Source organism: Triturus cristatus, chromosome 4_2 (assembly GCF_964204655.1).
Source record: "Triturus cristatus chromosome 4_2, aTriCri1.1, whole genome shotgun sequence".
Lineage (NCBI taxonomy): Eukaryota > Metazoa > Chordata > Amphibia > Caudata > Salamandridae > Triturus > Triturus cristatus.
In genome coordinates this window covers 100780419-100802888 of record NC_140586.1, presented here as the reverse complement: position 1 = coordinate 100802888, position 22470 = coordinate 100780419, and the positions used below count along the sequence as shown (strand labels likewise).

Here is a 22470-nt window from a genome sequence, read left to right as displayed (position 1 = left end):
AGTGAGGTATTGTGTAGTCTGATGCTGCTAAGGTGCACTCCTGCGGGAGTCGTGGATGAAAGCGTGAGCCTAAACTGTGTGTCTTATGGTGTGAAGTCATGTGCCCTGGCCGCTGCAGCACACCTGTGGAAGTAGTGTCAGCATGTGTTTATACCTACTAGGACAAACTACTGACTCCTACTGATTTGAAAGTCCTGGGGTATGAAAAATATGTGAGGTATTGTCTAGAGTCTCTTGGTGCTAAGCTGAGGTGCTGCCGGAGTCGGGGATGAAAGCGTGAGTCCAAACTGTGTGTCATATGCTGTGAAGTCATGTGCTCTGGCCGCTGTGCCACATCTGTCAAGTAGTGTCAGCATGTAGTTATACCTACTCGGAGGAACCTTTGCTATGAACATTGTAATTAGTGTATGGTGCTTAGGGGGTGTTATACAGGGAGTGCAAAGGTAAATTTGTGCGTATCAAATCAATACGGTATTTGTAAAATGCAAACTACTCACCCCTATGGGTCTGAAGGCCCTCGAGGCGGGCGTGGAAATTATGTGAGCTATTAAGTGAGCTATTGCCCAGGGTCACATGGTGCTGAGCTGATGTGTCCAAAGGTGTGCTTCATAAGCATTTCCAAACCTACCCCAGTCAATATGCCTAGGTCATTTCCACCACAATGCACAATCAGGGTGTGGAAGATGCAAAGAGGTTTTAACCAAAGGTAGCAATTGGTGCAACTTCAATCTTCTCTGTGTAAACCATTTGATGTCCACATTTTGTAAACTTAGGTCTAAGTCAATACATCTGTGTTCTGCATACCTCTTGCACCTGAAAATATAGCTATGTCCTACGATCCACACTAGCATTTTGAAGGTATGGTTGGAAGTTATGGAAAGATGTCTGTAGCTCATGCAGTTCCTTGGTAGAATAAGAGATATGTTTAAAGATGGGGGAAGTACTTTTTTTGCCATATGAAAAGATATGTGATTGGGAGTTGAAAAGCATTCTTTTTTTAAAGTAGGGTGCACATTTGTTTTGTGGAAAAGCATCTTTGTGATTGGTTAAGAAAAAGCAGTTTCTACGTGGAGTACATATCATAGGATACAATTTTCTCAACTGAACCATAGTTGCTACTTGCATTTGGAAGGCACTGTTCGAACTTAAAACAATCGTGAACTTTTAATCTGCACGTGCCGTTAAGTGTTCGAGAAAATGTTGCAAAAAATATCGTTAAGTTTTAAAAAATTGATTAACTTTTAACCTGCACATGTTGTAGAATGTTCTAGAAAGTGTGTTGATAGAATACGTTGCACTTCTAACTTATATGTGTTGTTGAATATTTTAAAAAACGGTTTATATGGAAAATTAAAAAGAAACCAATAGAGAGAGGTTTTGAAACCTAAAAGAATCAAGAAACTATTCTAATTTGTTCTTTACATGTGTTTATGTGTGAAGCAACAAAATTATAGACACAACAGCACAAGGAAGAGGAAGAAACAGGGAGTGGGTGTACGGGGGGAGATGGGCAGAATGGCACACATGCACAATTAAGTACAGCACAAGTATAGACAAACAATGGCCAAAATGAAACACATCAACAAGGAGCACAAGTTACACAACCCGCCGACATCACACCACTGAACAAGCATAGAAGTGAAAACCACGCTACATTCATACAGGATGTGTACAAAGGCCGGTCGTTGGTGTTGTGGGATGTCTGTGACCGTGGTTATCATGCATGAGATGCCCAGCACGTGGCACATGGGCAAGTTCACTGTGTGTTACATTGGCAAACAGCTGCTTCTTCCTCCCACGAGACCCCGCACTTTTCTACGGTGCACTGTTGTATCTTGTGTACTCGTACGGCACACCATAGTAATGCCTATTCGCGGATGTCCTACATTCAAACATCACAGTGCCGTTTGGAGGTGGTGTGTGACACTTTACAAAATCGAGTGCTGCGGCCTTTGTGGCAGGCCACACCAGAACACAGAGACACACTTACCATACTTCCTGTACACGGACATGTCCTTGACACCCTGTTCCCCTTGCCGGATAGGCACACCCCTGTGCTGACCTGTGTACTCCGGACCAGCACATGCCGGTTGTGCATGCAGGAGGATGCGTGCGTAGCTACATGTCCAGGCTCACTGTCAACGCTGAGGTGACAGCACACTGTGATGTTGCAGAGCTCGTGCCTATCAGGCTAAGACAATGACCACAGGGACACACTTGCTCAGATGCGGGTTTGGGGGGCGTTGTCGGTCCTGGAGTTGGTGCGATGAGTCTTGTGGCCCTCATGGGTATCCCTGCATCATGCTCATTGATTCTAAGGCACCTGTGGGTGTTCTGGTGTGGGTCTTGGCTGTGTTCCGTTTCATGGTGCAGGTAGTCATCCTGCTTAAAACCAGCAGAAAGCAGGTGTAAAATACCTGGTGCTAACGTGGCTTATTGCCGAAATTTGTTTCGCATTGCAGTTGGTGTGAAAGTTGTGATGTGATTTTTTTCGTGTGCAGAACAATATACGAACTGAGCAGTGTATCTCATCAAGATCCAGCACTTGACGCACTATTCCCAATCAATATAAATACAATGAGAGTTCTTAATTGATTTTGTGTGTACACTGTAAGTGCAGCCACTACCTCAGTGCAATTCAATACAGGATTTTAGTATTTAGAATAAATCGCGAAGGTGCACCTTGTGTCTTTTTGTACGGGAACGGCTAGTCTGCATTTCATTATAGGCACTTAGATGGAAGTAAAGTTGAGATAAATCTAACACACTATTTAAAAGTTGGTGCAAACTGCAGACATCACCAGTATTCCGGCGATAAGTGCCCCAAAATTTAACACCATGGTGGACTCCATCAAATAACAGTAATAAGAACAAGAAAGAGTCACACAGCAGTGAAGAGAACAACCAAAAACGTTAATAATTTATTTTTTTTACTTTATTTGTTATAAGTATATATGTAAACGATAAACTATTTGCAAAATTAATTTTTTATTAACATATATATAAATGATAAACTAATAAACAAAATGTAACACAAATAATAGAAAACAAGAAGGCGGAACATTCCTGTGGGGACAATGGATATCGACGACAGAGCCTGGAAAATAAAGCACAAAATAAGGACGTGTGTAATGGGCATATCAAAGGAGAGAGGCACAGAGAAACAGAGAAGGAAACAAAAGCCAGAGAGAAAAAGAGAGGGAAAGAAACAAAGGGAGTGAGAAAGGGAGAAGGAATTGAGAGAGTTAGAGGGATAGAAGGAAAAGAAGGAAGAGGAAAGAGAGAGAGAGAGAGAGAGAGAGAGAGAGAGAGAGAGAGAGAGAGACAGACAGACACTGCCACCTCTGCGCATCCATGAGCAAATAATTACCGGGTGCCACCGGATTGTGCAGCAGTGGGCACTCGACGTGCCCGTCAAAACTCTGCGCATCCCAGATATGTCGCTGAGTCCTGAGTCATGAATGGCGAAGACAACATCAGCTTCTCCACGGATCTCACAGATGTCGCTGAGTCCTGAGTCATGAATGGCGGAGACCACATCATCTTCTCCACGTCTCGGCAGATCTCACACATGTCACTGAGTCCTGAGTCATCAATGGCAGAGACAACATCAGCTTCTCCGCGGCCCGGCAGATCTCACACATGTCGTTGAGTCCTGAGTCATCGATGGCGGAGACCACATCAGCTTTTGTGGCCGCTAAGCCTGTGGAACTCAAGTGTGTGCATGTGGTGGTAGGCCCCTGATGGCCATATGAGGTTGGGTGGTACTAACCCTGTGCATCTGCAGTCCGCGCCAAGGGGGTGATAGGACCCTGATGGCTATACAGATCGGGGTGCGACTAACCTTTTGCGCAACTTTTCAAAGACTCTTTATGGTTGAGACATGTGGAGCGTCCACCATCTAGTCAGCACCGGCAATAAAGGATGTGACGTTGTCGATCTATTATATTTGCGTGGTCACATGGCCTGTGACGCATGTGCCGGATGGGTGTGGTGTGTGTGCAAACCTGCCCTGAGGGAGTGGCCGTGAGATGTTGAGAACTAGACCACTGACCTGCACACCAACAGTGAGTACGCCTACGACAGGTAGCTACGTGGGGCCAAAGTCGGAACGTAATCGCAATGGCGTGGCGTGGAGTGGCATACGACGGAACAGTGCAGGGATAGCTACAACCTGGACGGCTCGTAGAACTGCATCTGTGAGTCGAGCAGACGGGCCACAGCTGGCCCTCTGCGAGCCTGGGTGCAACTGTTTATAACTCACACTACATAAGCATTGAAAAACCATTTTGTGATTCAGTCCGTCAGCTGGTATTTGTCCGAGGCATTTGTGAAAACATATCGGAGTTCTTTCTGTGTTAGATACCACTTTGACGCTGCCTCTCCCCACATCAGCAGGTAACGCACCCTCTTCCCACATTACCATCATACCCCCAACAACCTTCTTGGGCCTGGAAGTGTCCCTGTGCGGTTGGACAAAGAAGAATCTTAGTCATGTATAGATTTACATATAAAAAAAAATTATTTAAAGAAAAGAACAGCAAATAAGACTGAAGGGAGTCTGGTGCTGTGGTCGCTGCCACGAAGTTGGGGTCACTGCCATTCAGGACTCAGGACCACATCATCTTCTCCACGTCTCGGCAGATCTCACACATGTCACTGAGTCCTGAGTCATCAATGGCAGAGACAACATCAGCTTATCCGCGGCCCGGCAGATCTCACACATGTCGTTGAGTCCTGAGTCATCGATGGCGGAGACCACATCAGCTTTTGTGGCCGCTAAGCCTGTGGAACTCAAGTGTGTGCATGTGGTGGTAGGCCCCTGATGGCCATATGAGGTTGGGTGGTACTAACCCTGTGCATCTGCAGTCCGCGCCAAGGGGGTGATAGGACCCTGATGGCTATACAGATCGGGGTGCGACTAACCTTTTGCGCAACTTTTGCAGGGATAGCTACAACCTGGACGGCTCGTAGTACTGCATCTGTGAGTCGAGCAGACGGGCCACAGCTGGCCCTCTGCGAGCCTGGGTGCAACTGTTTATAACTCACACTACATAAGCATTGAAAAACCATTTTGTGATTCAGTCCGTCAGCTGGCATTTGTCCGAGGCATTTGTGAAAACATATCGGAGTTCTTTCTGTGTTAGATACCACTTTGACGCTGCCTCTCCCCACATCAGCAGGTAACGCACCCTCTTCCCACATTACCATCATACCCCCAACAACCTTCTTGGGCCTGGAAGTGTCCCTGTGCGGTTGGACAAAGAAGAATCTTAGTCATGTATAGATTTACATATAAAAAAAAATTATTTAAAGAAAAGAACAGCAAATAAGACTGAAGGGAGTCTGGTGCTGTGGTCGCTGCCACGAGGTTGGGGTCACTGCCATTCAGGACTCAGGACACAGTTACACATGTGGGATCGGCTTTTGTTAAAGAGGGTTAGTGGGACTACGTGTCGCCGACCTTGCATATCGAAATATGCGTCACTGATCGAAGGGAGTGTGGTGCTGTGGTCAGTGTTCTCGGACTTTGGGTCACTGCCATTCAGGACTCAGGACACAGTTACACATGTGGGATCGGATTGTGTGAAAGAGGGTTAGCGGCATCAGAAGTATTGAGACTGTATGAGCCTGTGATGATGCTTGGTGTTGACGGGCCGCACTGGGAGCAATGTGTCTTGGCTACTGGACTACGTCATGTGGAATCTGGACTCTATCTGAATTATGAGGCGTGCTGACCGTAGTGTAGGCCAGAGGTAGCAGTGAGCAAGGGCCCACAGCCACATGCATATGTTGGTGGCCCCACCGGCCTGCGTAGTGGAGGTTCAGTGGCACCACGAGTCGCTGGCCTTCCATATGCAAATACCCCTCACTAATCGAAGGGAGTGTGGTGCTGTGGTCACTGTTACGAAGTTCGGGTCACTGACGTTAAGGACTCAGGACACAGTTACACATGTGAGGTCGGTTTGTGTTGAACAGGGTTAGTGGCACCATGTGCTGTTGTCCTTGCATATGGAAGTATGCCTTAATGATGAGAGGGAGTCTGGTGCTATGGTCACTGCCACGGACTTGGGGTGACTGCCATTCAGGACTCAGGACACAGTTACACATGTGGGATCGGCTTGTGTTAAAGAGGGTTAGTGGAACTATGTGTCGCCGGCCTTGCATATGGAAAAATGCCTCACTGATCAGAGGGAGTCTGGTGCTGTGGTCACTGCCACGGACTTGGGGTGACTGCTATTCAGGACTCAGGACACAGTTACACATGTGGGATCACCATTAAAGATAATGGGGTAACCCAGTAACCCTCAGAACCTGGGCATTATAGTGAAAGCAAAGAACAGTGGTTCTGTCGGGAAGCATACAAACTTATTTGGGTATGTACTTAATACAACTAATCAATGCGTAAGGGCACATTCAATGGAGGACAACGAAGCACACACACAAAGCCAGAGTTGCAGAAATGAATTAGTTTTACTGGACGGAGTGTATCAAAATTCATATAGAAACACCGAAGTGTTTACAGGATAAACCAACCGGGGAGCAGGTACAAAATAAAACAATTAGTGATTCACCGTGCAATTTGACCAACCACAAATTCACATATCACAAATATGTACAATAAACAATACATAAAGATAAACAGACAGATCCAACTTTAAGCGCATAGACCACAGCAGGATGTAATTTCCTAATTCTGTTTGTGGAATTGCATGGAAACATTGGACAAGTAACGTCGACGTTTCGACCCTATACGGTGGTGCCAATTAGTGTGCATCAAAGGAGGGTCTTCATCAGGACAGAAGAATGGTTGGTGGCCTGTAAGCGCAAAGAATTTTACGTCAGGGCAATGTGTGTGTCACATAACAAGGAAACAATTAAAATTTCCTTGCGCGGCAAAGTTGCTCACCTGGGAAAAAGGATTTGTTCTATTGGATATGAATTCCTGGTGTCACATTAATAGTCAGCCGACATCTAATTTGGTCATGAATTCTGTAACAATTAAAGAATAAAGGTGTAGAAATGATCACACGGACTCCCTATCAAAGTGAGTGAGATATAACTAATTTGAAAAAGAGGCACATACCTGAACGACGGTAATTTCATTTAATGTAGATGAGTGGTGCCGTCATAACGATCGCCACATACTGTGAACAAAAAGGCACCATGATTAGGGTCGCCAGGGGGTGCTTAAATAGATTGAAGTTAATTGACACAAGGCGTAGGTATCATGTATTACTGCTCACGAAGTAGCGAAAGATACACGTAAAAGACGAACTAATTATGGAGTTTTACGTGAAGGACTGATCTCCCGTCTCTTAGTGTTTCAAACACCTAGACGATGTCTCAGGGCTTCACTTCAATAATATCCTGGAGTAGTCCATTCCGGACTTTAGAGATCACCCGCTCAGTCAGCTTTCCGCACGTACACGGTTTCGGTGACTACGTCATATAGTCAGTTTCTCCCCGCCCTCGCTGTCAGTAGCGGCCGAGATTTTGACGGATAAAGACGTCCAGACTAAGGATACCATGTAAGTTTCTGCATTAGCGCCAATGGCCGTATTAATCTATGTATTTGAGCGGCAGAACTTAGTTTCTTTTCTTTTTTTCTTTTTGTAAAAAGGCTCTGCTTAAATTGCCAATATCGTTTTGTGTAATATGATCACCCGTCAAGATTTAAAACGGCCTAATACTGGCCTCAATTCTAGTTGGCTCAAACTTTCTATATATAATTATCCCCGTGTCACTCGGAACTATGCACTGTAGACGGGAGATCAGTCCTTCACGTAAAACTCCATAATTAGTTCGTCTTTTACGTGTATCTTTCGCTACTTCGTGAGCAGTAATACATGATACCTACGCCTTGTGTCAATTAACTTCAATCTATTTAAGCACCCCCTGGCGACCCTAATCATGGTGCCTTTTTGTTCACAGTATGTGGCAATCGTTATGACGGCACCACTCATCTACATTAAATGAAATTACCGTCGTTCAGGTATGTGCCTCTTTTTCAAATTAGTTATATCTCACTCACTTTGATAGGGAGTCCGTGTGATCATTTCTACACCTTTATTCTTTAATTGTTACAGAATTCATGACCAAATTAGATGTCGGCTGACTATTAATGTGACACCAGGAATTCATATCCAATAGAACAAATCCTTTTTCCCAGGTGAGCAACTTTGCCGCGCAAGGAAATTTTAATTGTTTCCTTGTTATGTGACACGCACATTGCCCTGACGTAAAATTCTTTGCGCTTACAGGCCACCAACCATTCTTCTGTCCTGATGAAGACCCACCTTTGATGCACACTAATTGGCACCACCGTATAGGGTCGAAACGTCGACGTTACTTGTCCAATGTTTCCATGCAATTCCACAAACCGAATTAGGAAATTACATCCTGCTGTGGTCTATGCGCTTGAAGTTGGATCTGTCTGTTTATCTTTATGTATTGTTTATTGTACATATTTGTGATATGTGAATTTGTGGTTGGTCAAATTGCACGGTGAATCACTAATTGTTTTATTTTGTACATGCTCCCCGGTTGGTTTATCCTGTAAACACTTCGGTGTTTCTATATGAATTTTGATACACTCCGTCCAGTAAAACTAATTCATTTCTGTAACTCTGGCTTTGTGTGTGTGCTTCGTTGTCCTCCATTGAATGTGCCCTTACGCATTGATTAGTTGTATTAAGTACATACCCAAATAAGTTTGTATGCTTCCCGACAGAACCACTGTTCTTTGCTTTCACACATGTGGGATCAGCTTGTGTTAAAGAGGGTTAGTGGGACTATGTGTCGCCGGCCTTGCATATGGAAATATGTCTAACTGATCAAAGAGTATGCTGCTGTGGTCGCTGCCACGGACTTGGGATCACTGCCATTCAGGACTCAGGACACAGTTACACATGTGGGATCGGCTTCTGTTAAAGAGGGTTAGTGGTAATACGTGTCGCCGGCCTTGCATATCGAAATATGCCTCAGTGATCGAAGGGAGTCTGGTGCTGTGGTCGCTGCCATGGAATTGGGGTCACTGCCATTCACGACTCAGGACAGTTACACATGTGGGATCGGTTTGTGTTAGAAAGTGTTAGTTGGTACCACGTGTCCAAAATTCTAATTGTGAGGTCTGCTGCCCGCAGTGTAGACTGCTGAGGGTTCATTTGTACTTGAAAATGAATTTGGTCATTGTACTAAAGCTATAACTGATATAAAAAATGTTCAAGAAGAAAGGATACTAAAAGGATATTATGTAGATTCGAGGCCTGTAATAGTTACTTGCCTAGTGGACTCTGTAGTTAGTGAATGAAGAAATAATTTTCATTGTGAGCTCTACTGAGTGCAGTGTAGGCATATGATGAAAAGATGAAATAAGTATAGAATACATTGACGAAGTGTTGAGTGCAATCTTGTTAGAAATTAGCATTTAAAATTGGAATTGTGAGCTGTACTGCCTGTAGTGTAGACTGCTATTCCATGTTAGTTTGCATTTGAAGATTAATTTGGTCATTGTAGTAAAGCTATAACTGATATAAAAAAAAAAAATCTCAAAGCGAGGATACTAAAAGGATAATATGTAGAGTGTAGGACTGTGCTAGTTGCCTACTGGAGTCTGTAGTTGCATATGGAAATACCCCTCACTGATCGAAGGGAGTGTGGTGCTGTGGTTGCTGCCACGGACTTGAGGTGACTGCCATTCAGGACTCAGGACACAGTTACACATGTGGGATCGGCTTGTGTTGAACAGTTATTGGCACCACGTGCCGCTGCCGTTGCATATGGAATTATGCCTAACTAATCAAAGGGAGTATGCTGCTGTGGTCGCTGTCATGGACTTGGGGTCACTGCCATTCAGGACTCAGGACACAGTTCCACATGTGGGATTGTTCGGCTTGTGTTGAACAGAGTTATTGGCACCATGTGTCGCCGCCGTTGCAAATGGAAATATGCCTCACTGATCGAAGGGAGTCTGGTGCTGTGGTTGTCTCACGGAGTTAGGGTCACTACCATTCAGGACTTCGGACACAGTTCCACATGTGGGATCGGCTTGTGCTGAAGACGGTTAGTGGCACCATTTGTTGCCGGTCTTCCACAGTGTAGGCCAGAGGTAGTGGTGAGCAAGGGCCCACAGCCACGTGCATACGTTGGTGGCCCCACTGGCCTGCATAGTGCAGGTTCAGTGGCACCATGTGTCGCCGGCCTTCCATATGGAAATACCCCTCACTGATCGAAGGGAGTCTGGTGCTGTGGTCGCTGCAATTCAGGACACACTTACACATGTGGGATCGGCTTGTGTTTAACAGGGTTAGTTGGCACCACGTGTTGTCGGTCTTCCACAGTGTAGGCCAGAGGCAGCGGTCAGCAAAGGCCCACAGGCAGGTGACGTTGACTTAAGCTGCACAGATTGGAAGCATGTGGTCTTCTTAACCCATAATAGTGTCTTACACAATTTGCGTCGCTACTAATCTTGAATTGTGAACTGTGTAACCCCAGTGTAGGGCGGAGGCAGCGGTCAGGATGGGCGCACAGCTACGTGGCGATGATTTATGGTGCAGTGAGTTAGTAGCACACAGCGTGTGCGCACCGTGAGATGATGCGTGGTCTGGGCAGGCCGCACTGGAAGCAAAGTGTCTTGCCACTGCATCTGAATTGTGAGCACTGCTGTCCGCAGTGTAGATCGAAGGCAGTAGTCGGTACAGACATAAGTCTGCGGTGCTGTGACGCTGGGTTCACAGGGGGCCTGTGTCGAGGAGGCCCGCGGTTATGGCGGCAGCCACATGCCAGGGTGAGGGCTGCCGCTGTGACAGACTCGTTGGTCTTCCCTCAAGTGAACCACGCCTAGGGCCTGGCCTATTTATTCATACTGATATGCTGGAGTGACGTACGTTGGAGCAGCCCACTCCGCTTCCAGGGGGACAACACAGCTACATGACCGAGATCTTCCCCACTGCCTGAGTTAACATGGTTGCGTCCACTGTGCACTACACTACAAGTATCAACAGTATATCTCCACATGGAGAGGTTTGTGCTTTGCATAGTGAGGTCTGTGCAGCACATCAGCGTTACACTTGGCATTGTGTGCTTTATTGTTGAAGGGTGACTTGCCTCCCTCATATATAGCTGGTTGCCACATCTCCCAACATTCAGCTATTGTGTGGCTGAGGGACATAGTGTTTTGGAAAGGTCCGTTGTCCTGTTTTGCGCTGCCTTGGTGGTAGTAGGGGCGGTGGTGCGAGGGAGGAGGTTCTGGTGGTGGTGGTGCTGGGTGTTGTGGTCTTGTTGCGTGTCGGACCTGCATGATCAGTAGCTCTATCACATGTTGGTCTTTAGATGTGGCTGTGAGTTGGGTCCAATTCACGGAGTAGATAGTCGACCTCCTTACACCAGTTAAAGGTTGATATTAATTTGTTACTGCTAACTCGGCTTATCACCTGCTTTTTGGATCGTATTGCAGATTTGGCTGGTTGTTGAAAATATGGGGAAGTGGTGTTTTCGTGTTTTTTTTGCACGGGAGCACCTACTTTGCATTTCATTAGCGTTAGTTGTGGCTCTCGTTTGTGGTGATTTTGTTGGCGTAAGGTATCAATGGAATAGTGGTGAGATTTGCAGTTTTCACCAAGTTGAGAATGGGTTGATAATTAAAAAACACAGAAAAAATGATAGGTTTAATGAACATTATAATTAGAAATTAGCATTTAAAAAACCTTTGAAATTCACTGAAAAAAACCATAGTTTCAGACACGTTGTAGCTAGAAATTAGCATTTAAAAAACCTTAGAAATTCACAGAAAAAACCATAGGTTTCAGGCACGTTATAGTTAGACATTAGCATTTAAAAAACCTTAAAATTTCACAGAAAAAAACATAGGTTTCAGGCACGTTATAGTTAGAAATTAGAATTTAAAAAACCTTAGAAACTCACAGATAAAACCATAGGTTTCAGGCACGTTATAGTAAGAAATTAGCATTTAAAAAACCTTTGAAATTCACTGAAAAAACCATAGGTTTCAGGGATGTTATAGTTAGTTGGACATTTCACTCATAGAAAACCATAGAAATTCCCCTGTTATAGTTAGTTGAGCTAACTATAACTCGCGCCCCCGCAATGCACTGCTGATGAGGTCACATATTACATCATTCATGACATGGTCAGTGACATCACTGATGACATCATCCAAGTCAAAATCTGATGCACCTTATCAGGCCCTAATATAACACTTGATACACCCATTCTAAAATACAGGCTATAATATTCGAAACCATGAACACACCAATACCAGTTAGTACATATCCACTCACTAATTCCTAGGTCTACACACACATCCATTCATTCACCCATTCAGTCACTCATACATACAGCCATCAATACAGCATTATTATATCCAGTCACATATCCATACAGACACTCACACACCACCTCTCATTCATAGAGTTATTCACACACCTAGTCATTTATGGAAATAATCAATCACACTTTCATTTACTCACCTGTACAGTTATACACATACCACGTCACTTATGTAAACATATACTAACACATACTTACACTCTAATACAATAACTAATACAAGCACACACTGATCCATACAGGCACTCTTGCAATCACTCACTCTCACATATAGTCATTTATACAGTCCAACACTCATATATATACTGCCTTTCACATATGGAGTTACTCACACATGTACCATTGAGGCATCCATTTACTCACCAAGACACTCATATACACACTCACAGAGCCATACAGCCCTTCACAGATACAGATTTGAACACATATACCTAGTGAATTATCCCCTCACATATCTATGCAGTCACACCCCCACCCACATACACAGACACTCAGGCACCCATACAGGTACTCAGACAAGCAATCAATAGCTCGTTTAGTTGCTAACCACCAACTGACAACCTAAACTGTGTGAATGTCTGTATCAGTCGCTAACACATGAATTAAGCAAGACACAATTAATCACTCACTTATACAGTCAGTCACACACCTACTTAATCATCCATCCTGACTCTTATACACCCATTCATTCTTCAATACACCTTGGCATATATATATAAAACATATTTACATTTTATAGAAACACACATTCACTGGATGATGTTATCAGTGATGTAATTTGAGATGTCATCAGTGATGTCATCAGTGATGTCACTGACCATGTCATAAATGATGTGATATGTGGCGTCATCAGCAGCGCATTGCGGGGGCGCGAGTTATAGTTAGCTCAACTAACTATAACAGGGGAATTTCTATGGTTTTCTATGAGTGAAATATCCAACTAACTATAACATCCGTGAAACCTATGGTTTTTTCAGTGAATTTCAAAGGTTTTTTAAATGCTAATTTCTAACTATAACGTGCCTGAAACCTAGGGTTTTTTCAGTGAATATATATATATATATATATATATATTACCTACTGGCTGTCGCCAGTAGGTAGTTATAGTTAGGACCACGTTTCCATAGGAAATCCGCAACATTCTATTTTGAATAACTTTGGCGCCGGTCGACGAATCCTCGCGAATTTTTCAAAATAGGTGGGGCGCTACGCTCCGCTCCTACTCTGAAAGTCTCGGGGGGATTCGTCAAGCGGGGGCTGAGATAAAAGGGGGGTCCCAAAACGCGTTTTTCCCATGCATTTTTCCATAGGACCTTTAGACAGGGCTACAGCCCGAACGGCTGAACAGAATTACTTGAAATTTGGCAGAGAGGTAGTCCTCAGGTCAAGGAAGTGCCTTTTGTTGGTTTGGTGTAAATCTGTTCAGTAGATTCTGAGAAAATAGCCTTTAAATCAATATATATATCTGAGCCAGCTTACGGTGCGCTTACGGTACGCTTACCGTACGCGTACGGTGGCGTGCGCGAGCGCGATTCTGATTGGCTCTTAGATCTTAGTAAACATTCGAATCGGTCGAAACCAGGAAGCGGCGGCCGCCATTTCGTGTGTTTCACTCAGAAAAAAAAGAGTGATAACAAGAAAAGGGGGCAAGGAGGAGAGTTACAGACCCCCTAACATTTGTAAGGGGGTCAAAGAAGGACAGAAAAGTACAAAGAAAACATTTATTGATTTTAAAAAAAATCGCGGGGTACGCGTACGGTAAGCTCACCGTAAGCGTACGGTAAAAAAAAAAAAAAAAAAAAGAAATGAAATGCAGATTTAAGTGTTTAGATATTAGGGGGCTCTAAAAAGAGCCGTTGTGTTTATGAAGTGATTTTTTAGTGGTACCTACAAGTAAGTACCGATGCAGAGTCTAAGGTTCAAAAGGAAGACTCTGTTCCCTTCATCATTGAAGTGCACACCATCTCCTCTATAAATGTCTTGCATGTCGTAACGCAAGTTGTTGTGGTAAATGGAACCCATACCATAGTCACGGAGGAAAGCAGAAACAGATTTGTTGACGTGCTTTCTTGCTTTGTCAATCTGCGGACAGAAATGATTGGACCAGTTCCATTTTTGCCTTTGGCATATGTTAGAAAACACAAAGGCAGTTTTAGGGAAAAGTGAAAACAGTTGTGCAAAGGTGTCCTTCATAAGCATTTCCAGACCTACCCCAGTCAAAGTGCCTAGGTCATTGCCACCACAGTGCACTATTATGAGGTCAGGGTGTTGGTTTTGCATGAAGGATTTCACCAATGGCATCAATTGGTGCCACTTTAACCCTCTCTGACCAATCCATTTAATGTCTACATTTGGCAAAGCAAGGTCTCTCACCACACCTGTTTTCTCTGCAAACTTTTCACTCCAGAAGACATAGCTGTGTCCTACAATCCACACTGTGAACATCTTCCAAGGAGATCGGGGTGCACTCAGGAGGTGTATTTCAGTAGAATGGTAAAAAGAAATGAAAGACAGTTTGGAAATGGAGGCATACATATTTTTTTTTTTAAAAAAGAACTGATTGGCTGTTTCATACCATTCTACACTAAAAACTAGGCTGTATGTGTAAATTTATAGAAGCATGTTTTGTATTGGTACAGAAAAATGTGTTACCAAAGAACAGTACTATGGATTTGCTGTTAGGTTTGAAAAGTCAAGCACTCTTGCTCTGTGGAATTGAAACATTGTTTGGTGAACTTCTGACCTAACTCCACACAGCAGTGTTCCATGAGCTGTTGCTATGGTAGCAGGCAGAAGTCAAGTTGGGGGAAGGGTACTAGGCAGAAGTCAAGTTGGGGGAAGGGTACTTTTGGAAAAGGGTTGGTTTTCAACCAATAGAAATGTGTGATTACATTTGAAAAAAAGGGGGAAGCACTGAGATTTGAAATTAACATGTATATGTGTGGAAAAAGAGAGGGAAAGTTTGCCATTATCTGGTTCTGCTGAGAGGAGAGAGGTGTAAAGAACAGAGATCCTGGCTCTGATAATCTGCTGTTTGAGTGCCACATTTCTTTCACAACTAACTAATTTTAAAGGTGAGTTATGAGTTTGAGAGGGGGTGTATATGGTAAATTAAGAAATGAATAATAGAAATGCAATTCTTTTTGTTGAAGTTGTGTTTATTATTTTCTGTTTTGGGAGAAATTTAAATGTGAGGAACATGTAAAATAATATGGACTATGTTTTCACGATAAATTAAGGTGTACTGGTATAAAAAAAGAATAGTTTAAGGGTTTGAGGTTGGACTCAGTAATGCAAATACATACAGCATCACTAAGGCTGGTTGCCCTTGCTGGAGTGTAGGCAGTCACCCAGGTTACAAATGGTGCTGGTCTGAAAAAGCAGTTTGGACATGTGCTTTTTTAAGAATCTGAAAAGTGGATTCATAATGTGTCAGTCTGTAAAAGTGATTATCACTTGCCAAAAAAAAGAGTAGTAAGTGTGCTTTCAAATTGGCAAAGAAATTTCGTTTTGTGACTAATGTGAAAACATGACTCTGTGTGCAAATAGGAATTACAGGCAGAGATTTATTGCGTATTGCTCTGGTGATTTCACAGTTGCATTAGATGGAAAGGGGGAGCCATTTGTTGGTGCAAAAGCAGACTCTTAGCACACACCCAGCTGCTTACCATGTGGAATCATGCACAATATTCACAAGCGAGTGGGGTTTGAGGTTTCAGTCAGTAATGCAAATACATTCAGCATCACTAAGGCTGGTTGCCCTTGCTGGAGTGTAGGCAGTCACCCAGGTTACAAATGGTGCTGGTCTGAAAAAGCAGTTTGGACATGTGCTTTTTAAAAAATCTGAAAAGTGGATTCATAATGTGTCAGTCTGTAAAAGTGTTTATCACTTGCCAAAAAAAAGAGTAGTAAGTGTGCTTTCAAATTGGCAAAGAAATTTCGTTTTGTGACTAATGTGAAAACATGACTCTGTGTGCAAATAGGAATTACAGGCAGAGATGTATTGCGTATTTCTCTGGTGATTTCACAGTTGCATTAGATGGAAAGGGGGAGCCATTTTTTGGTGCAGAAGCAGACTCTTAGCACACACCCAGCTGCTTACCATGTGGAATCATGCACAGTATTCACAAGCGAGTGGGGTTTGAGGTTTCAGTCAGTAATGCAAATACATTCAGCATCACTAAGGCTGGTTGCCCTTGCTGGAGTGTAGGCAGTCACCCAGGTTACAAATGGTGCTGGTCTGAAAAAGCAGTTTGGACATGTGCTTTTTTAAGAATCTGAAAAGTGGATTCATAATGTGTCAGTCTGTAAAAGTGATTATCACTTGCCAAAAAACAGAGTAGTAAGTGTGCTTTCAAATTGGCAAAGAAATTTTGTTTTGTGACTAATGTGAAAACATGACTCTGTGTGCAAATAGGAATTACAGGCAGAGATTTATTGCGTATTGCTCTGGTGATTTCACAGTTGCATTAGATGGAAAGGGGGAGCCATTTTTTGGTGCAGAAGCAGACTCTTAGCACACACCCAGCTGCTTACCATGTGGAATCATGCACAGTATTCACAAGCGAGTGGGGTTTGAGGTTTCAGTCAGTAATGCAAATACATTCAGCATCACTAAGGCTGGTTGCCCTTGCTGGAGTGTAGGCAGTCACCCAGGTTACAAATGGTGCTGGTCTGAAAAAGCAGTTTGGACATGTGCTTTTTAAAAAATCTGAAAAGTGGATTCATAATGTGTCAGTCTGTAAAAGTGATTATCACTTGCCAAAAAAAAGAGTAGTAAGTGTGCTTTCAAATTGGCAAAGAAATTTCGTTTTGTGACTAATGTGAAAACATGACTCTGTGTGCAAATAGGAATTACAGGCAGAGATTTATTGCGTATTGCTCTGGTGATTTCACAGTTGCATTAGATGGAAAGGGGGAGCCATTTTTTGGTGCAGAAGCAGACTCTTAGCACACACCCAGCTGCTTACCATGTGGAATCATGCACAGTATTCAGAAGCGAGTGGGGTTTGAGGTTTCAGTCAGTAATGCAAATACATTCAGCATCACTAAGGCTGGTTGCCCTTGCTGGAGTGTAGGCAGTCACCCAGGTTACAAATGGTGCTGGTCTGAAAAAGCAGTTTGGACATGTGCTTTTTAAAAAATCTGAAAAGTGGATTCATAATGTGTCAGTCTGTAAAAGTGATTATCACTTGCCAAAAAAAAGAGTAGTAAGTGTGCTTTCAAATTGGCAAAGAAATTTCGTTTTGTGACTAATGTGAAAACATGACTCTGTGTGCAAATAGGAATTACAGGCAGAGATTTATTGCGTATTGCTCTGGTGATTTCACAGTTGCATTAGATGGAAAGGGGGAGCCATTTTTTGGTGCAGAAGCAGACTCTTAGCACACACCCAGCTGCTTACCATGTGGAATCATGCACAGTATTCACAAGCGAGTGGGGTTTGAGGTTTCAGTCAGTAATGCAAATACATTCAGCATCAGTAAGGCTGGTTGCCCTTGCTGGAGTGTAGGCAGTCACCCAGGTTACAAATGGTGCTGGTCTGAAAAAGCAGTTTGGACATGTGCTTTTTTAAGAATCTGAAAAGTGGATTCATAATGTGTCAGTCTGTAAAAGTGATTATCACTTGCCAAAAAAAAGAGTAGTAAGTGTGCTTTCAAATTGGCAAAGAAATTTCGTTTTGTGACTAATGTGAAAACATGACTCTGTGTGCACACATGAATTGTTTTTAGATATTTAATTGGTGAAGGTGTTATTGTGATTTTCATTTATAGGAAAGGGGTTTATAGTATTTTAAGATTTCTAAAGAACATAAAAAATGTAGTAATATATTTAAATAAAATAAAGGACTTTTTTTTTAGTTTTTTTCAGGTATTGCTGAAGAGCAGTGAACAAAATTTAAGATGCCTACAAAATCCAGAGTAAAGAAAGACCACAAAAAAAACCTATATTTTAAGACAACTGGAGGACCTAAGTTAGTTGGAGATGCTCATGTTGGGAAAAAGAAAAAATCTTCTGGTAAGCAGACAAAAGATTTTTTAAAGAACATCTTCAAAAAAAGGAAAAATGTACAAAATGTCTGTACTGGAAAGAATGTTTTCAATAGAAAAGGACAGGAAAAAATTGAGAATTTAGTTAATGCAAATATACCTTCTGCAACTAAAAAGATTAACTTAAACAGAAAAACAGCGTTTAAAGAGATACGTAGAAAAATGTTTCAGAGAAGAGTTATGTCCAATTTGATAAGGGATGTGAAGAAATATAAGCAAAAGGCTAAGTTTTATAAGAGAAAAAAAGAAATTGAAGTCATTGCAGCAAAGGCATTAGAATTAAAAAGGAAACTATTCATTTTAATTTTGAATAGGATGCGTACATTAGACAAAATGGTTAATGTACTGAAATCACAAAGCAAAAGGAAAAGAGTAGTGAACAGAACAAACTTTTCTAAAGTGTTTTTAGGAAAATGGATGCATAGTTCAAGTAGTGAACCTTTTTTTAATGAAGAGGGTTATTTTCAAAGTAATAGTTTGCTGCATGCAGTTGACACCAGAGGTCGTGCTTATGAAGTGAAAAATGGTTGCATAATGGAGAAGGAGATAATGGTTCCAAGAGATGAGGTACAAGTGATGGCGGATGAGGCTATGGGGAGACGTCCTAAAGCCCCAGTGTACACTTGGAATTGTAGTAGTATTTGCACTGTGCGTCAGGAATCTATTGATAAATTTCGTGAGTTTCTAAGAGAATATAGTAAAAAAAGTGTAAAACAGAAGATTAAGGTGCTTCAAAGTCTGGATCCATGCAGAGTGAGAGAGAATACTGGTTTGCAGGGTCATTCTCTGGCTTGTCTATCTAGAAAAGTGTGTAATAGTGTTTTCCATCATTTTAGGATGCTGGCTGTTCATCATACTGAAATGAGAAAGTTTGTGAGACGGTTGTATTTTGCTAAAAGTCCAGCAATAAAGTTAGATGAATTGAATAGGGCTCTGTTCCGTGGAACGGTATCAGATGTAGAGAAGGTTGTTGATGAAATTCAATTTTGTTACTTTGGTCCTGAACAAAACAGTGCAGAAAAGGACACAGTAAATGAGGAAGAAGTGGAAGAGAATGTAGAACCCTCTGTAAGTAAGACATTTAATGATCACATAACAAAATTTGCAATAATCTCTAATGAAAGACCAAATATTACTTGTATTTGTTGCCGCAGAACTCATTATAGAAAACAAACTAGGAATGTTGATCTCTACAGAAAGAGTGAAAATGAAGATAATTATAAGTGGAAGGATTTTGCCACATATATATTTCTTGAAAATTGTTTTGAATTGGGTGAAGATCAGCGTATTTGTAAATACTGTTACAACAAGTTAGAGGAAAATAGAATGCCGACCAGAGCTGTACATAATAATTTAGAATTGGATGCTATTCCTGCTGAACTTTCTGAATTAAATACATATGAGTCTATACTCATTCAATGTGTTCATCCGTTCCAGACCATAGTACGTATGGAGCCCAAAACTGGTAAATTACCTCCTTCAGATTTACTGAGAGGTTTAAAAGGTAGAGTGGTGTATTTGCCCTTGGATTTGAAAAAAAATATGGAAACTATTGATGCGGATACTTTGGAAACTGAACCATTAATTATTCTGGTTAATGGTGTACCTACAAAGAATAAGAAGATTTGGCAGGAGCTGGTAGATGTACGGAAAGTACAAAGAGCAAATTTGTATTTGAAAAGGAATAACAAATGGTATGAATCAATTTATATAGAAGAAGAAGAAGAAGAAGATTTACAAGAAGACACAGAAACACCAACTGGACAAATTGAAAAAGTGGACAAGTCAAAGGAAGAATAAATTTATGAACATTTTAGCATACATCCTCTTCATTCAAAAGAAGTTATGGGAGACAATATTGATCTATTTCAGATGAAGAAAGCAAAAGGAACTCCCGTGAGTGTGTGGGAGGAGAGCTTGGAAGCTCGATGTTTTCCCCAGCTGTTTCCTAAAGGAAAAGGAGGACGATACGATGAACGTCCGGAACAGATTCCAGCTTCTGAGTATCGGACTACAAGACTATATGCTGAAGATCCCAGATTTCGACAAAGTATTCCTTATTTGTTCCATCTTTTATTTGAAAGCGACTTGTCTGCATTGTCTTATGCAGTAAATCACATTTTAAAAAGTGGGGTACATTTACAAAATGTGTCTGCTAAGGATTTTATGGAGAAAGTGCAGCACCGAGATGATCATTTGGAAACACAACTGATCAATCTGATGGCTTGTCAGCGTGGGACAAATGAATATTGGTACCGACGCCATGGTGAATTAAAATGCATGTTACGGAATTTAGGAACACCAACATGGTTCGTTACCCTAAGCTGTGCGGAGTACGCTTGGGATGATTTACTGGATTTTCTACGAGAGGCAAATTCAAACATTAAAAACATCGAATACAAGACAGCAGGAGAACTGTGCTCATTGGATCCGGTTAATGTTTGCAGATATTTCAATCATAGATTTGAGGCTATGATGTCGTTCATCTGCAATAAAAAAAATCCACCTCTAGGAGAAGTAGTGGATTTCTTTTGGAGAAAAGAGTACCAGGCAAGAGGTGCTCCTCATATTCATATGCTGTTGTGGATCAAGGATGCCCCAAAGTTTGGAACAGATGCTGATGAAGCAGTGTTATCTTACATTGAAGAATATGCAACATGTGCTATACCAAAAAGCACAGAAGAGAAAAAGTTAAAGGAGCAAGTTTTACGTTTCCAAAGTCATCGGTGTGGAAAATACTGTCGACGGAAATACAAGAGCAAAGATAAGTACTACACTAAATGTCGATTTGGATTTCCTAGACCTGTTCTTTCAAATGGAAGAGTAAACAGTTTTATGTCATCTGTGAGACATACTATCACAAGAAAATCACCTAAGAATACCTACAACCTTAAAAGAAAAGAAGAATCAAAAAATATAAATGACTACAACCCAGTGATTTTATCCATGTGGAACGCTAACATGGATATACAGTATGTAGCTGACAATTCCATTGCTGTTGCTCGATATGTAACGTCTTACATTACGAAATCAGAAAAAACAGAATTGAAGGAAATGTGGGAAGAGATTTCTCACGAGAAAACTGTCAGTAAGTAGCTGTACAGTTTCAGTTTGAAGATGTTATCGCATCGAGAAATTGGATCCTACGAATGTTCAGATAGGTTATCTTCTGCAAGTCTCTACTCGAAATCAAGAAGAATAATTTGGGCAAGTTTAGGCCTTGCAGCAATGAGAAATCGGGTACTGAAATCTGTTGGAGAAATTGAATATTTGGCCGAGAATGACCCAGAAAGTACAGATATTTTGAAATCAAACATGTTGGACACATATTATCCCAAGAGAAGTCATCATCTGGAGAACATGTGTCTCTATGAAGTGCTGCAGAACTACATTTATTCACGGAAAGCCACAGAAGACATCAACAATGGAAAATATAAAGTCATTGGTGAGGAAGGATGTTTGGTGAAGCAAACAAAAGGAAGTTTGATAAATCACAGGAAGCTGAGTTGCGACACTACTGACAAAAAGGAATTTTACTACTTGGCTCTTTTACAGCTGTTTAAACCATGGCGTACAGAGGATGAACTACTGGGAGAATTTCAAAGCTATGAAGATTCTTTTAATGCTTGCAAAGACAACATACAATGCAGTACATTCTCAACTTATCTGCAAATGTTAAATGAAGAAATTGAACAGGAAACTACAATTGCAGCAGAAATAGCTAGAGACAGTTCTCAGGACAGCCAAAGTTCAGGAACACTCAGTCAAGATCCCCTAGGACAACCAATCGTTGAAAATGAAGCATCAATAGCCATGAATGAAGTGGAAACGGCTATGAATCAAGCTCAAGAAGAATTTATAGACTTACAAAATTTGGAAAGACAACTGAACGAAGAGCAGCAACAAATTTATGAAGAGATCAGAAACAAAATTGATCACGGATTTCTACATGAAAAAAAAGAGTGCTCATGCACATCATTTCATCCAATCAGGATGTATGTAAGCGGACAAGCTGGAACTGGAAAAAGTTTCCTTATAAAAGTCATCAGAAGCTACCTACAGCAAAAAA

At 41.9% G+C, this 22470-nt stretch overlaps 1 long non-coding RNA gene across 1 annotated transcript; it reads left to right on the top strand.

The window, feature by feature from the left end:
* Positions 1-7947: 7947 nt before the first annotated feature.
* LOC146833095 (uncharacterized) lies at positions 7948-8384 on the top strand. Its single transcript, XR_014960199.1, has 3 exons — positions 7948-7996; positions 8091-8173; positions 8265-8384. It is a non-coding gene; the product is annotated as an uncharacterized LOC146833095 (long non-coding RNA).
* Positions 8385-22470: the final 14086 nt, after the last annotated feature.